The 11,390-nt window shown below is 45.1% G+C and overlaps 1 pseudogene; it reads left to right on the top strand.

Annotated features, from left to right (window-relative positions):
* The first annotated feature begins 936 nt into the window (after nucleotides 1-936).
* LOC119972016 lies at nucleotides 937-8,230 on the top strand (annotated as a pseudogene).
* Nucleotides 8,231-11,390: the final 3,160 nt, after the last annotated feature.

Here is an 11,390-nt window from a genome sequence, read left to right as displayed (position 1 = left end):
CTTTAGATATGCTCCACAATTCTGGCATAGCCTCTGTGCTGTTGGGCAGAGTTCTGAGCTAGCATTCCTCTGACACACTGATGTACAACCGCCTCACCTTGGAGAGTAGCTACTGATATGGAAAATGCCCTGTAATCTGAACTTCTGCATATCTCTCTATCATTATTCCTCCCTTGCCCTAGGTAACAAAAACAGTAGGATGTCCTTAGCCTGGTGATTTCAAAGTTAAAGCAAATGCATGGGTACCATGGTGGCACAGTGATTAGCACTGCTGCCTCACAGTGCCAAGGACCCGGGTTCAATTCCGACCTCGGGTGACTGTGAGGAGTTTGCTAGTTGTCTGCATGGGTTTCCTCCGGGTGCTCCGTTTACCTCCCACAGACCAAAGATGTGCAGGCTAGGTGCATTGGTCATGCTAAATTGCCCCTTAGTGTCCAAAAGGCTAGGTAGGGATAGGGTCGGTGCATACTCGATGTCCTGAATTGCCTTGTTCTGCACTGTAAGGATTCTAACAAAACGCACGTTGAGCCCTCGCAAAGTTTCTGAATGGAACACATAATCAACAACTTGCATGAAATTCTTTTCAAATTCAGCTTCTGAGACCCATCGCACTAGGTGAGGGGAGGGGGAGGGGAGGGTGCAGATTTGAGCGACTCCGGGTTGGATTCTCCGGTCGCCCATGCCAAAATCGTATTCGCCGACTGACCGGAGAATCAAAGATCCCAATCGAATCGGGGGCGGCGTCGCTTTCGTGATGCTCTGCCCCCTCCAAAGCAGCGTACTCTGCGTATCGACGCCTCAGGACATTGCCTGAGGCCCGCTACCCGATGCTCCGCCCTCTACCGGCCGAGTCACTGATGGCGTGGGTCTCTCATGGTCTCATCCATCGGGAACTCGGTGATATCGATTATGGAAATCCCAAGGGAGTCCTAACACATGAGTGGTGCCATAACTGAACTGGAATACAGGCTAGATTCCCTTCATGCAATTCATGAGTTCATCCAGGGAGTTTCAAAAGCAAGAGAAATATCGCAGAAGAATGCCCCAGCCTGTGCTGTGTTAGTTGATCTCAGCAGAGAAGTCTGGGTCAAAGTCAAGGAACTGGGCCGAGCTGTGAAGCCTCGAAGGTAAAACTCAAATGGCCAATTGAGTAATGCAGTGCAGTGTGACCAGCACCTATTCCACTGTGTGCCACACTGCAGGGAAGGAGAAGGAGGAAGAAGATGAAGAAATACTATACCTGGTCACATTATTGTCGAAAACTACCAACTCAATGTTGAGGAAATAAAATTTTGCAAAAGGAAATTGCAATTTAGTTGCAATATTTTAAAAATAAATTTAGGGTAGCCAATTATTTTTCTTTTCCAATTAAGGGGCAATTTGGCGTGGCCAATCCACCTAACCAGCACATCTTTGGGTTGTGGGGGTGAAACCCACACAGACATGGGGAGAATGTGCAAGCTCCACACGGACAGTGACCCATGGCTGGATTTGAACCCGGGTCCTCAGCGCCGCAGTCCCAGTGCTAACCACTGCACCAAATGCTGCCTCGGAATGGCCCTTTCCTGCACTGAAGGTATTCTATGGATTTAACAATCAGAGAATTATTCCATTACACTTTACCTAGAATTTTCAGCACTAAATTCACTCATATAGCCAGATTGGCCTACTGGGATTCGTCCACATGACCTAATGTACCATTTATTGACATTGAACAAATGACTTTTTGAATGAAACTGAAGTCAAATCAAATCTGAAACCTTTTTGCCAAATTTTTAAACAATACTTAATTCTTCAGAGAAATGTTCATTAATGTGATTCAATATTTTACAAAGTTAAATGTTCCCAGCGTCTGCATGTGGATAGCTTCTTTATCACACGGGCTTTACAGCATCTATCATTTAATGAGTTCGAAAACTTCAATTTACAAGATTATACTGATTTAGAAAATTAAAAGCAGTGATTTAATTTCTGATCTGATTTAATGATTTATGCAAATTAGGCAATTGTGTAACTCAAGTGATAAATGTCACAAGCGTGTTATAATTTTTCTGATGAGAGCTGATAGGAACAACAATGAACAGATATTCATCAAATATTCATCCAATTTGAATATTTTCTAAAAGTAAATGAAATCATAATTTTCAGTGAGAACTTAATGTTGGGAAATTGGAAATGAACTGGATGGTGATATCACTGAACTGTTACTACTGACAGGTTTGCTTCGAATCACTAGCTTGCGGAGCACTGCTCCTTCCTCAGGTGAATGAAGAGCTGGGTTCCAGAAACATATATATAGACAGAGTCAACAATGCAATAGATACTTTGAATGCGAGTCTTTGCAGGTAATTAAGTCTACAGGTCCAGATGGAGCAACTGGAGCGAGGGGTAATCAGAGGTTAAAGAGGTGAGAATTGTCTCAAGCCAGGACAGTTGGTAGGATTTTGCAAGCCCAGACCAGATGGTGGGGGGTGAATGTAATGAATCCAAGGTCCCGGTTGAGGCTGTACTCATGTGTGCGGAACTTGGCTATAAGTTTCTGCTCGGCAATTCTGCGTTATCGCGTGTACAGAAGGCCGCCTTGGAGACCGCTTACCCGAAGATCAGAGGCTGAATGCCCTTAACTGCTGAAGTGTTCCCCGAGTGGAAGGGAACATACCTAGCTGGCAATTATCGCGCGATGTCCGTTCATCCGTTATCGCAGCATCTGCATAGTCTTGCCAATGCACCACGCCTCGGGACATCCTTTCTTGCAGCGTATGAGGTAGACAACGTTGGCCAAGTCGCACGAGTATGTCCCACATACCTGGTGGGTGGTGTTCTCGTGCAGCGCCGGCCCTAGGGTTGCTGGCGCCCTGGGCAAGCTGAACTTCGGCGCCCTGGGGTGGGGGGGGGGGGGGGGGGGGGTGGGGGGGGGGGGGGGGAGGGGGGGGGGCGGGGGGGGTGCAGGGTGCAGCGGCCCGAGGGGGGGGGGCGGGGGGGGGGGGGGCGGACCGAGGGGGGGGGGGCGGGGGGAGCGGACCGAGGGGTGGGCGGGGGGAGCGGACCGAGCGGGGGGGGCGGACCGAGCCGGGGGGGGGCCGCCCTGGGGGAGGGCGGCCATCGCGCATGCGCTGGTTGGCACCTGCCCAACTGCGCATGCGCGGGACCCGAGTCTCTGGCGCCCCCTAGCACATGGCGCCCCGGGCGACTGCCCGAGTTGCCGGTGCCTTGAGCCGGCCCTGTTCTCATGTGTAATGGTGGTGTCGATGATCTGGCACACCTTGCAGAGATTGCCATTGCAGGGTTGTGTGGTGTCGAGGCCGCTGTTCTGAAGGCTGGGTAGTTTGCTGCAAACAGTGGTGTGTTTTTCACACCTCTTTAACCTCTGATTATCCCTCTCTCCAGTTGCTCTGTCTTACCTGCAAAGACTTGCGTAGGAAGATAGGTCGCTCCTGATCGCGGGCCTGCCCGTCGTTGAGGCCCCCCACCGATATCCGATCCCCACGCCCCCCCCACCATAACGCCCCCATCAGCCGTGACTCCAAGTTCCCGCCAGGTAGAACCATATTAGAACCACGCTGGCGGGACTCAGCAGAAGTTGACTCGTCGAGTGCGGCGAATTGGAGGGGGGCCTTTTCCAATGGCTCCCGACCGGCGCCGCGTCAATCGCGCATGCCGACGTGGGGGCCTATTTTGGGTAATTCTTCGCCTCCGCGCCGAGCTCTCCTCCCCCACCCTATGAAAATTGGGACTGCAGGGTAGATTAAAATGCAGACAGTGAGCCCTCCCCTCCAACCAGCATTTCAACACTCAGATTTTGAGAGGTGAAGTGAAAATCACTTATTGTCACGAGTAGGCTTCAATGAAGTTACTGTGAAAAGCCCCTAGTCGCCACATTCCGGCGCCTGTTCGGGAAGGCTGTTACGGGAATTGAACCGTGCTGCTGGCCTGCTTGGTCGAATTGAACCGTGCTGCTGGCCTGCTTGGTCTGCTTTCAAAGTGTGTGAGGCTCTCACTACAGGTAAGTGAAGGCTTCATTAAATTGCAAAAAGTAAGACATCAATCAGGTTCTATTTTAACTTTTGTCTGGTGAATTCAATGCCAGGCTCAGGCTTCAAGAAGCAAAGGAGCAGCAGGCCCTCAAGAGAGTTGAAAGCATCGTTGTCTTTTTCAACAAGGGTTTTCCGGTGAGCCAGCAGGAGCAGAAATGATCCTCTTGCCCCGCTTGATTTTCAAGGACTCAAGGCTTCAGCCCCTGACTGCGATTGCCTACACCACTAATCACTGAACCTGACTGTTCTGGAATGTTCCATACCTCTCCTGCCAAAATTCCCACCTGCTAATTTGGCATGATTGGCATCAGGTTTGGGCAGAGGTCAGGCCTGGTATGTATAAATGAGGCCTGCCATTTAAAAGCTGGCCCCACACCCACTTATCAACTTGTTCAAATTGGGCCTTGGACACTGGTTGCCACCACCTTGCAGGCGTACAAATGTTATCAAAATAAGACTGATTGAAACAAACCTGTCACATTGTCAGAGCGTGTAAATACAGACTCTGATGAGGAAGTAGAATACGTGTTTGTTTAGTTTCTGAAATATTTGGTTCATATTGGATTATTTTTGGCTTTTTCCAAGAAATATCCCTCAGGGTCCTGACAAAAGTAGTAAACATTTGACATTGCCAATTACACTTGTTAACTAATCAGATTAAGTTTACTTTTCACCAATGTCGTTAAGATGGTTATTCTGCTTTACAATTCAACTTTAAAATGTTAACCTCTCAGCTATTCTAACAGGAGTGCACCCCATCTCATGACTTTTTAGGCATCAAGGAAAGAAGGACATGAGAACCATTAAAGAGTTCAGTATGGTATTTCAGACCAGATGTGCTTTGCATGGCAGAGTAGATATATTGTTAAAGAAGGGAAGCGGATTGTACAAGTGTGCAAAATCAGCAAAATGGGGATGGTCATGGAGAGGTGATCGTAGGATTGTGTCAGATTACACATTGTTATGATATAATGTGCACACACTTCTAAGGAACCATGCCTTAAACTAATGTTGCAATATCACATTGGCACTATGTGATGGATTAGTCCCAGGCCTGCAAACAGGAGGGCTGGAAGTTAAGACCTGCGTATAATAGTCTCCCAGTTATCTTTGTCTGCATATAGTTTTATCTTCAAAGAACCCACACTAGTGCTTCGCAATTCTGTATGATTGCAACTGGGCTGAATGGCCTCTTCCTGTGCTGTAACATTTTAAAGATTTTAATTTTTTCCAATTAAGGGGCAATTTAGCGTGGTCAATCCAGGTGTTTCGGTCTTATTTATCTGATGAAGCAAAGTGGTTTAAGCGTATTACAATACAGCCATGATCCACCCAGTTAAATAGCCCAGGTAGGACTACAGCGAATGTCACAGACCAACACTTGGCAAAACTAAAATACAGGAATAGAGAAATCACTGAATCTCTATATGCCATACAGAATTAAATATCATTGTTATTAAGCCAGAAGGCATGCTTACAATTGAAACTGATCAATAAAGTTGATGAAGCTACTGTTGAGCAGTAAAGTAGCACACTTCAGGCATGAATTTCAAAGATTATTTACAGGCCTGGGAAAACTGAAGACCGAATGTCATGTTACCCTAAGAGATGATGAAGTGAATTTGCCTCTTCAAATGCATTGGTGGGGTTGGGAGACAGAACCAGATATTATCAGCACAGATATGGAAGTTGACTGCTTGTCAATTGTTGTCAATTGTGTTATGGGCCAGGGTTTAGAGAACCCCAAAGTGTATCATGGAGTTCACCTGACCCACAACTTTTACTAGATTGTGGTATGGGGAGCACACGGCCCACTCTACAGGTGTGGTACAGCAGAAATGGAAAAGTATTTTTTAAAGCAAAGCAATGTTTATTCTATGAACATGCAGTGAACATCTTAGCAACCATTAAATCAAATACAACCTCGAAGAATACAACACTAAGTAATCCTTTAAGCTTTCCTTTTAACATCCATAAGACCTAAAGCATCTTTCACCAGAAGCACATTAGGTTTACATTCAACACTGAGAACATTTATAATTCTGAATTCACCAAATGATCAAGAGATAGTCTTTTTATGGCAGAGAGATCTACAGTACACCTGCTCTGTCTGGCTTCAGCTCCAACACTGAAAGTCAAACTAAAACACACCCTGCAGCAAACAGCATAAAACAAAAGTAAAAAGCTGAAAGACAGCCCAGCTCCACCCACTCTCTGACATCACTGCAGTAGTAAACACCCATTTCTTAAAGGTACTCTCACATGACAATTGTCAAAGCTATTTCTTTAGCATTCCGAAAGTAGCATATAAGGCTCTATTGTGATATTTATGCAATTCCTAATATTCTTTTTGTGAGTGTCTGGGGTTCAACAATATGGTAACTCAATTAAAAAGTGTGGTTGCAAGATGACCAACAGGAATAACATGGCAGACACATTCCTCAAATCAAGTGCACAAACTCCCATGAAACCATTCATTGTTTCTCGGAAGCACAATGTGTTCAATAGATTAGCTCCTGATTTGTAAATTAACATTGAAGTTGGTTGATTCTGAAAAATTCAGTTATGTGGCTGAACTAATAGATCTTGTTTCAATCTCATTGACGGAGGGAGGAGAAAGAGGTTAATCATATATTCACATTGTAAAAATGTGTAATTGGAAAGATTTCGATCTTTGTTGTACCCAGGGAATGTTCCAACAGTGAAGCAAGAAAATTGTATCTGCTCCACACAAAGGTGCCCATCAATTTCCGCAGGCTCCCAAAATGGGCCGGATGGGACTAGTTTCTGCAGTAGGTCCCAGGGCATACAAAGTTCTTGACCAAGTGCTGGTAAAATGGGATTAGAATGGTTAAGTGGTTGTTTTTGACCGGCGCAGACACGATGGGCCCAAGGGCCTTTTCTGTGCGGTATGATTCGATGACACTTAATCCAAGGCCAGCATAAGCATGCCTGCAAAGCAACAGACGGTATTCCCAGGCCTCTGGGTCACATTCTTCAGTGTACACCCAAGAAGCCCTAGATGGAGGGGTGCCCAAACATTTGGCAGGCGCTGCCTGTGCCGGCAACCTCCATGGGGCATCGTCTGATAGCAATAATGAGACAGAATCTAGCGTTGCCAGTTCATGCTGTGAATTCTGAGAAAATGTTACTGATTAAAAGTGTGCTTATGTGCCTGGTTAGAAAGGTTCTGAGACTTCCTCAAAGCAGCTTGCTCAGTGAGGTAAGGACTCTTCTTTTCTGAGGTATGAGGGTTACCTTGATCATGTCATGTTTTTACAATGCAATAAGTTCTTGAGTGCATTTGCTGGATAAAACACAGGACTCCAATCACTTGTAGGGATTGCTTAAACATTTCTTGGGTTCATTTGTTAAGATTGGGCACAAGAGGAGTGCCTGAGCAGGCATGAGGCGGAGATGCTGAGTCGGACAGCTGGGATAACGATCTCCAGATCCAGGTGCTGGTGGCCAAGCTGGTGATGATGGATCGATGGGAAGGCGAAGACAAGGTGGAGGATGTGAAGGACAACTGAGATGATGAAGAAGAGGAAAAGAAACCACCAGAGAGTGGAAGTCAAGCCTTCAGAAAAGAAGAAATTAAGGGACTGGATTAAAGAGAAGGAAGAAAAAGAAAAGCAACTGAAGAAGCGAAAACAAGGGGCATTAATGAACTTAGAGAAAGCAGCAGAACCAGTCGCGCTTTTGCCAGTGGAACAGCCAGCAGAAAAACTCTAACAAGAACAAGTGGACTTGGAAGTAGCGAAAGACACATTTGGCATGAACAGTGTAATGCAGCTTGGAATTGACTCCATCAAAGTTGTGCAGGGTAGGTGGATTGGCCATGTTAAATTGCCCCTTAATTGGAAAAAAAGGAATTGAGTACTTTAAATTTATTTTAAAAAAAGAATAGACTCCATTTGTAGGCTCTTGAAGGAAAAAAACAACCTAGTTTGAAAAGTCTGTATCTTACGTGGACTTCTTAGAGACCTTGCTCCGAGATATAAGCATTTTGTTGGAAGTTAATGATTTGAAAAAGCTCTTTGACGCCGTCATGCAGTGAAAAACTGGAACAAGAGAAGCAATGCAAAGGCAAATGGAAGAAAAAGGCTCCAGTGCTTATAGGTGGATTTAAGGTGAATGTAAAGGATGGCCTTGATGATGATGGTTACAAACAGGATTACGATGATTCCATGTGATTATGCCCAGTGAGTCAGGCTTCTTCCAGCATGTTTTTGTCGACAACTTCATGTTGCTGGTTTCATGATGCTTCAGCACATCATTGTGACCTGAGCTGATGTAATTTCCCGTTTATTGTGATACTGTAGAATCGCAAAGTAAGTTCACTATTTTTAAAATTTCTTGAATTTAGCCTGCTTTTTCCTTTCTTTGTAAACCAAAATGGACTAATTAGAGATCCTGGGCGGGATGTTCCATTCTGCTGCGCCACATTTCTGTTTCACCCCGCCGGCGGGATTCTCCGTTACACCGGCCGGTCAATGGCATTTCCAATTGTGGGACAGACCCACGCCGTCGGGAAACCCCTGGGCAGCTGGCAAAATGGAGCAGCCCGCCGGCGGAGAATCCCACGCCCTATTTTTGTTTCGTAGAATTTACAGTGCAGAAGGAGGCCATTCGGCCCATCGAGTCTGCACTGGTCTTGGAAAAAGCACCCTTCCCAACTGCACACCTCCATCCTATCCCCATAACCCAGTTACTCCACCCAACACTAAGGGAAATTTTGGACACTAAGGGCAATTTAGCATGGCCAGTCCACCTATTCTGCACATCTTTGGACTGTGGGAGGAAGCCGGAGCTCCCGGAGGAAACCCACGCACACACGGGGAGAACGTGCAGACTCCGCACAGACAGTGACCCAAGCCGGGAATCAAACCTGGGACCCTGGAGCTGTGAAGCAATTGTGCTAATCACTATGCTACCGTGCTGAAGTTGTGCTTTGGGTTGTCGGATCCGTCTGCCATAAAGAGAATATGATGTGGAGATGCCGGCGTTGGACTGGGGTGGGCACAGTAAGAAGTCTTACAACACCAGGTTAAAGCCCAACAGGTTTGTTTGGTGCCACTAACTTTCGGAGTGCAGTTCCTTCCTCAGATGATGAAGGAGCTGCGCTCCGAAAGCTAATGACCCCAAACAAACCTGTTGGACTTTAACCTGGTAAAGAGAACATGGCCTCAATATTTACAGGATTCCTGAGTTGGAGCAATGGGGCAATGGCCATGTGGCTTCCCTGTGACATTGCTCATATTTCTGTAACCACGTCTTTGGAAGCCCAAGAACCCTATCCATTTATTCTTTCGAATTCCCTTTTGCTTTAACAATGATCTCCAAGCACAGGTGACCAATTTAAATATAGTGTAGAAGTCAATAATTTTCTCATTTCTGGACTGTGGTAGAAAGATTCAACAACGCTTGTTATGGAAAAATAACAAGACTTTATTTACGAACAGACTGCATGCAGTAATGGCTGAAACTTGAGGTCAGAGAGCAATTAGTATTACTGCTGATTCCTTCCTACGTTCGCGCTTTTATAGAGAATCAGCTCAGTATTTATACATTATCAGAATCAGGATTACGTGACTACACTTAGTCAGGAATTCGATCAGAAGTATAAACATAAGCAATATCATAAAACAGGCATCACCTTCCTGACCTTCCAGGACTCTTTGTCTCATTACTCATACCATTATCTTGTCCTTTGATGGAACATTAAAAGGTCGGAGGAGGCTTGTTCCTTCCTGACCTTATCTCGGCTTATTTAGACTGCCTTGGGTTATGACAAGTTAGTCTGATCAGAAGTTGCGGAGGTCAGGCATTTCAGAACGGCTTGACCTTCTCCAATCTTATTCAGGCTTTAAGTCATGCAAAGTCAGCTTTTCTTACATTGTACCAAGTAGTTGACCAGTTTTCCCATCATGCCATTATTTATTTCGTAAAACATCACAATAGTACATTGAAAGTGCCAATGTTTAATCCTGGTGTGGGAAGGAGAGACTGAACCCAGCAGAGTGATAATTTAGAGTAAGGGGACCCTGCACTTCAGTGTTTGTTTGAATGGCTATTTGCAGTTTGAGCATAGGGGAAGCTGCTCTAGAAAAGTTATGTTTGCAGGAGTTTAAGAATATGTCTCAGTTGCTGGGGGGATGGTGCAGGAGTCGGGTAACCCTTTTGATAGGATGTTAAACCACGGCCCATTGGTTATTCAAACATGCAGGGGTAGTCACCTTGTCAATATTCAGCCCTGAACCAACATTACTTTATAAGCAAATTATCTTACTTGGGATCATGCTGTGCACAATTTGGCTGCTGAATTTCCGTATTACAACAGTTATCCGGTCAAAAATACTTCATAGGCTGTGAAGTATGTCTTGAGTCTGTGACAAAGGCTATATACCATGAAAAATATTTTTTAGGGGAACTAACTGGTTGAAATAGGGCTCTAGGTGGATACTGCAATTGACATCCGTACCCATAGCAATGACCATGCACATGTATGGTTTGTGTGTGTAGACTCCAGTTGAGTTGGCTGACATTCACCTCCCTTGGCTCAGTGGGGAAGGATGACTACCTAAACAATGCCTTTTGCTACTTATGAACAGAATTGCACAGTCACTGGTATCGGCCAGGAGGAAAAAATGCACTGAACCTGCTTGAATGTTTCATAATGGATTAATACAGCCCATTTAATGTTGTCATCACAGTGATTTGGAATCTGGGTTGAAACTAAATGACATTTGTTTGTTGTTGAAAGGGTTAGGTAGGAAAGATTAGGAAGATTCCTTGCCTCAAAGTGTTTTTGAATCACAGTTGCTAATGGGAGGGGGTTGAAGAATTACGTCTCTCTCCTGAAGGCAATGAGTAGTACTGATGGAACAAAATGCAAAATCTATTCAAGAAAATCTATTAGAGTGGAAAAAAATCTCCTGAACATAATGTGCTTTTTTACTTCAAAACAGTCCTTTGTAAATGGTTTAGAAGTACATATAAATTGGCATCAGTACAGTAAATGCGGCTGGTTGCTTATCCAGCTGCACTTTACACAGATTCTACATTGAGCATTGAGCGATGGGCCGAATGGCCTCCTTCTGCACTGTAAATTCTATTCTATGATTCTATGAGCATGAGGTGTGGTTGCAACCCATTGTAATTCCTTGGAAATATGCATTTCTTTTGTCACCCTGTTGCATTGTGTTAATTAGACAATGGCACTCTGCAGTCTTGCGAGGATAAACAGGTAATGGGAGGGTCCTTGTATTAAATATATATCTAATAATATATCCCTCTGCATGCTAAAGAATGTCTCCAGATCACTTGATGGTTTCAAAGGAATACCTGTTTCTA

This window comes from Scyliorhinus canicula, chromosome 9 (assembly GCF_902713615.1).
Source record: "Scyliorhinus canicula chromosome 9, sScyCan1.1, whole genome shotgun sequence".
Lineage (NCBI taxonomy): Eukaryota > Metazoa > Chordata > Chondrichthyes > Carcharhiniformes > Scyliorhinidae > Scyliorhinus > Scyliorhinus canicula.
The sequence above is the reverse complement of the archived record's forward strand: the minus strand, read 5'-3'. Positions and strand labels throughout refer to the sequence as shown.